The 5,829-nt window shown below is 37.1% G+C and overlaps 1 pseudogene; it reads right to left on the bottom strand.

Moving 5' to 3' along the window:
• Window positions 1-411: 411 nt before the first annotated feature.
• LOC102018982 lies at window positions 412-2,090 on the bottom strand (annotated as a pseudogene).
• Window positions 2,091-5,829: the final 3,739 nt, after the last annotated feature.

The raw sequence follows: 5,829 nt of genomic DNA on the forward strand, positions 1-5,829 counted from the left end.
TGTTTAAAATATAAAGCCAGTGCTGCAGTATATCTTTGTTTCTACAAATAATGATTATAGGACAAAGAAGCCCACTTTCCCCAAATAAAAATAACTTAAAAATCTGTGAAAGATTCTAATTAAACATTAGATTCTATTGATTTAATAGAAAAGAAATTTGGCTGGATAAATTTTCAGCCAAAGATATAGCTTTAAAAGGGAAATGCTCAAAAAAAGGTTTGAATGTAAAGTAATCCCATGATACTTCCACTGTATGGGGTTGTACATACAGATTCCATGATACATTGGTTCACATAAATGGATACTATTCAACCTCCTTGCTGAAAAGTTCACATGTGTTATTGTAACAAGCCTCCCTCAGCATTTGAGCTGAACAGAAATCTGTTAAGCACCACAAAGATGCATCATCTTTCAATAACCCAGCTGTGATTTCTCCACCAAAATGGCTGCAGTGAGTTGCCAGGCATCTGTCATTGTAAGGATTCGTTTTCATGACAATTCTCACAAGGTCAGGTGGGAAGATGTTGCACAAACTGATATAAATTTTCTCTCAGTTTTCTTGGTATTTTGGAGGGTCTTGTTGCATTCCACAGTTCAGTATTCACTAGGTGGGTTCCCACTGCTCAGGCAGGCCCTGGAAGGTAAACTGCTCATAACATGGTGGCACAGAGTTACAAGGCAAGGAGTAAGTTTGCCAGTACTCACGTGCATCCATCCCATAACTTGGCCTATCCCAGCTGCCCAGACCTTCATGGCAGGAGTAAGGCTTTCCTTGTCTTGAAGGAGAACTGTCATAGAGCCGAGGATCAGAAATGCTGTTTATTCTTGTGGCTATTAAGGACCTCCCTAGGTGTGGGGCCTTAGCATTTGCCAAATTTGGAAGAGGTGAATAATCTCCAGGAGGGTGCTGTAGCTGCACAGCCAAGCATGGAAAAGGCAGCTAGTGGTGAAACTTTGGTTCTTCATGACTATAACTTTGCACTCTGGTCAAGGGTCATGGAAGTTGTGCAGAAAAGCCTGGGAATTAAGGTTGTTGTTAGGGTGCAATGTGTTGATACTTCAAATTCTCTTCTAGCTGTGGGTCAGGGGAATGAACATAGGAGCAGTCATTGTAACCTACATAGGAGTCACTACTCCCACAGCTCAGGCTCCCTTCACTGCTGCAATCAGAAGCTACAGAATGTATTCTATAATCTGTGTCTAAAGAGCAACGCCTTTCAGGACTTCATGGGCCTGAAATACTCAGATTTGAATATGCATTCAACATGGAATAACATTCAATATCAACAGTTAAGTCACATTTTGGATACTGTTCATAAGGAATTGGCGTGCTATGATTTTTGATTGCCATTATCATGGAAGATATTGTCCCTGTGGTCTTTGATCCTGAATTGGGAAATGAAGTCCAGATGGAAGGACATTACTTAGAGATGTAATGCTTTGGGGTTTTGCAGTAGAAGTAGCTGGTCTACTAAGGAAGGTATAGAACTGGTTTCCTTTTTTTTTTTTTTTCTTTTAGTGGGAAGCTTTTCCTCTAGGTCTTGGTAGACTTGAGTCCTTATGCTTAGGTCTGATTGCCTCTTTAGAGCACCTCGTTTGCCATCAGAAGTGCTATCAGCCTTAGTGCTGCAAGGTACACTGTTGCTTTCCACTGATCCTCCTTCATTTGCACTTTTGGTGGCTGTATCTCTAGACATGGCACGAAATTCATTGGCCACTGACCACTGAGGCTGACTGCCCCTTTTGGGATGGTAACTTTTGCACTTGTGTCCATAGGTACACCTCTTTCCATTTGGACAAGGCTGGCTTTTTGTCTTCAGGAACAATAGGTTTCTTCCTTAGGAAACTGTCCAGAGTTGGGCCATGTCTGCCAAGAGGGCCATCAGGGGGCATGAACTTGCAATTGACAAATGAATACATTAATAAGGGCTCACCTATAAACTTCTTCCATTCTAGTTTTTCATTTGCCAAATCTTTGTAGTTATCATTGGAATAAAGTATACCATCTAACTCAAAAGCCAGCTTTACAATGAACCTCCATCATAGCATACCACTTGCCTCCCTTGAGCTCTTCAGAATGGTGTGAACATCCCAAAGATTTACTCTTAAACTATACATTTGGAAATGGTTAAGATTGCAAATTTTATGCTACATGTACTTGACAACATTTTTAAAAAGCGACAAATTGAAAAATTATTGAGTAGAACAAAATTATTTGTTTTATTAAATTTAATATGTGAGAAATTAAAACTGAGAAATTTAAAAATAACTATTAAGGTAGACTTTTGGAGATAATAAAAGGGATCATGGAGAAGAAAAAGAAGAGGGGTAATGGGAATGAAAATTATATATATATACCAAAACAAATGTCATTATTCTGTATTACTATACAAACTGATAAAATATTCTTCAGCCAGATATGGTGACATATGCCTGTTGTCCCAGCTACATGAGCAGCTGAGGAAAGACAATTATAAATTTGGGACCAGTCTTGGCAACTCAGTAGAACACTGACTCAAAAATCAAAAAATAAATAAGAAGGGCTGGGGATGTAATTCAGTGGAAGAGTGTTTTCCTGGCATGCACAAGGCGCTGTCTTCAATATCTAGTATTATAAAAAATATATTACAATAAAGTAGTTATACAATATAGTAGCATAAACACATGTTTCATGAAAAATAGCTATATCTTCCAAAATAAAAAATTGGACATAGTGGCATTTACTTTTCACAAATCTCTTTAATGTTTACTTTAATAGGGTATAACTGAATAATATCTTCTTCTAGGTTCAATCTGCTTTGCATGTCATTTTTAGTCAACAAATGTAAATGTTTTGTTAACCTTTCCAAATATTTGTTGATGTTCTTCTTTGGGACTATAAGATTCAACAAATGCTCGTTTCTCAAATTATTGCAATATACAATTTTAGACTATATCAATGAAATGTCATACTCTGTTATATTAAAATTCAGTGGTCCATTTGCACTTTTGATGGAACTTTTTCCTTTGAGTAATTTTTGGATCACCATCTGTGGATCAACTGACTCATTAAGTTATGCAAACATTTAATTAACTACAACATTGAATTAATTTATGCAGAAAAAGCATTTGACCAAATTCAACACTCTTTCACAGTAACACCCAATAAACTAGAAACTACATTAGCATTTTAAAGATCATATATGAAAACTCCATATATAACATTATACTCAATGGTGAAATACTGAAGACTCATCCTGCTTTCCCCATATCAGGATGAAGACAAGGATTCTATATTTGTCCTTTATATTCAGTATAGTATTGAAACTTACAGCTGGAATAATTAAGAAAGAAAAGAAAAGAAAAAGCATCTATATTGGAAAAGAAGTAAAATTATGTCTGTTCAGAGATTATATCTTATATGTAGAAAAGCCTACGCATTCCACGAAAACACTGTTAGAAGTAAGCGACAAATTCAGCAAACTTTCAGTATATAAAATCAATACTCAAAATTAAATTGTGATTCTTTATACAAAGAGCCATCTGAAGAGGAAATTAAGAATATATTTTGTTATAACTTATATCTAGATGTACCCCCAAAGCATTATGTGTTCATAAGTGGGGCTTTTGGGAGTAACTGAATCATAGGTGTGTGATATTGGACCATGGATGTGTGATCTTGGATTAGTTCACTGATTGATTTAGACAGATTTTGGTACCAGGAGTGGGGTCATTGCTGTAACTATACCTGACCATGAGGTTCAGAAGCCTTTGGAACTGTATTGTGGGAAGAGTTTGGAAAGTTTTAGTGATGCCATCTGGAGAAGCAGCTATAGAATACTGTGAGCCAAGTTTGATGGAAGATTCTGGTCAGAGTTAAAAAAAAAAAACCAGAATGCTGACAAAAATGTAGTTAGCAAAGACTAGGCTCAGGTGGTTTCAGTTGTGACCAAAGACCACATTGGTAGTTGGACTCCAGACTATGTGTGTTATGCTTTGGCAGAAAATTTATCTGCATTTTATTCATGTCCAGACATTGGAAGAGACTGATATAAAGGGCAGCAGACTAATTAATCTGGAAGAATAAATTCCAAGACACTCTAATGTTGAGGCAATGATATGGCTATTGTTCGGGGCTTTAAGTCAACTCTATCTTGAAAATCATGAGCAAATGAATCAACAGAATGATTTTAAAAGTTTTGAATTTGGGCACAAAGGAAACTGAAGTAAAGTTGTGTACTGCAAAAATGGAGCAGAGGATAAATTGGTTTCTTAAAAGATTAGCATTAAAAAGCCAAGTACTTTGGAACAAGACAATAAAGAATGGCCTGAGGGCGTCACTATAACTGGCAGAACTCTACTCTTTTCAGGCTCAAAATTTCAAAGGTGAAAGATTTAGCTTTGAGAAGTGAGCCTCAAGGCACCATGTTTCAGAATGGCAGTGGCCTAGGGAATATATTCCTTAGGATTGAGTTCATAGTACTTAATGATCCAGGCACTTGACCCCTACATCTGAGAGAGAAGGAAATATGACTACTGCACACTAAAAATCAGAAAACACTTCTGAAAGAAATTAAAGAAGACATTAACAAGTGGAAAGACATTCTATATTCATAGACTGGAAGAATTGTAAACATGTCAATGCTAACTAAACAACCTACTGATTCAGTGAAATTCCTGTCAAAATATCAATGGCATTTTTTTACAGAAATAGAAAAATCAAGCTTAGCATGGTGGCACACATCTGTAATCCCAGTAGTTTGGGAGACTGAAGCAAAAGGATCACAAGTTGGATTCCAGCCTAGGTAACATAATGACTCAGCAAGATCCTGCATCAAAACAAAATATAGTAAAAGCCAAGGACTTAAAATTCTCTTGTTAAAGAAGAACAAATTTCAAGGTCCCAAACTTCCTAATTTCAAACCTTATTTTATTTTATTTATTTATTTATTTATTTATTTTTTGGTTTTTCTCCGGTACCGGGAACCGAACTCACGACCTTGCGCTTGCCAGGCAGGCGCTTTTGCCGCTGAGCTAAATCCCCAGCCCCTCAAACCTTATTTTAAAGCTACAGTACTAAAAACATTGTGGTATGTTGGGGACCTGGCTAAGGTCCCCAGCTGCCTATATGAGGGGTATAGCCAAAGGATGAAATCAGAAACAGAGACAAATTTAGTAATACATGAAGGGAGGCTGGGAGGTCAATGCCTCAGGATGAGCAGAGACAAAGACACTCCAAACCAGCCACTATTTATTGGGTGTATACAATGATAGGAGGGGCTTGTGGAAGATTCAAGGTCTGAGGAAGACTCAGAGGTCAATGACTCAGCAGGCAATGGACAATTTTGGAATGACACAAGATTGTGAAGATAATCTAATGCTAAGAAAGATCTTGTGCTGGAGTGTTTTTCAATCTTAGTGGTTTTGGTTTAGTCTTAGTGGGTGATGAGGATGTCCCACCCCTAAAGAGTTAATGGGAAATCTCAAAAGGGTGATACCAATAATCCCAATCCTCCATTTATCCCTTAGGGAAGTATGCAAAATTAGCCATTGTGAATGTGTGGTGTCCATCAGTGGTACTGTCATAACAACAGACATATAGACCAAAGAAATTCAATAGAATCCAGAAATAAACTCTCACATATATGGTCATTTTCAGCAAGTATGTCAAGAGCATTCAACAGGGGAAGGGCAATCCGTTCATGGAGTGACTGGGTAACCTGAATGCAAAAGAATATTTTAGATATTTACCTTACACTAGATACAAAACTTTACCCAGAAATGGATAAAAGTTCAAACATAAGTGCCGAAACTCTAAAACTCTTGGAAGAATACTCTTGGAGAAAATTC

Source organism: Chinchilla lanigera, unplaced genomic scaffold, assembly GCF_000276665.1.
Source record: "Chinchilla lanigera isolate Chin_1 unplaced genomic scaffold, ChiLan1.0 scaffold00142, whole genome shotgun sequence".
In the NCBI taxonomy this organism is placed as follows: Eukaryota; Metazoa; Chordata; class Mammalia; order Rodentia; family Chinchillidae; genus Chinchilla; species Chinchilla lanigera.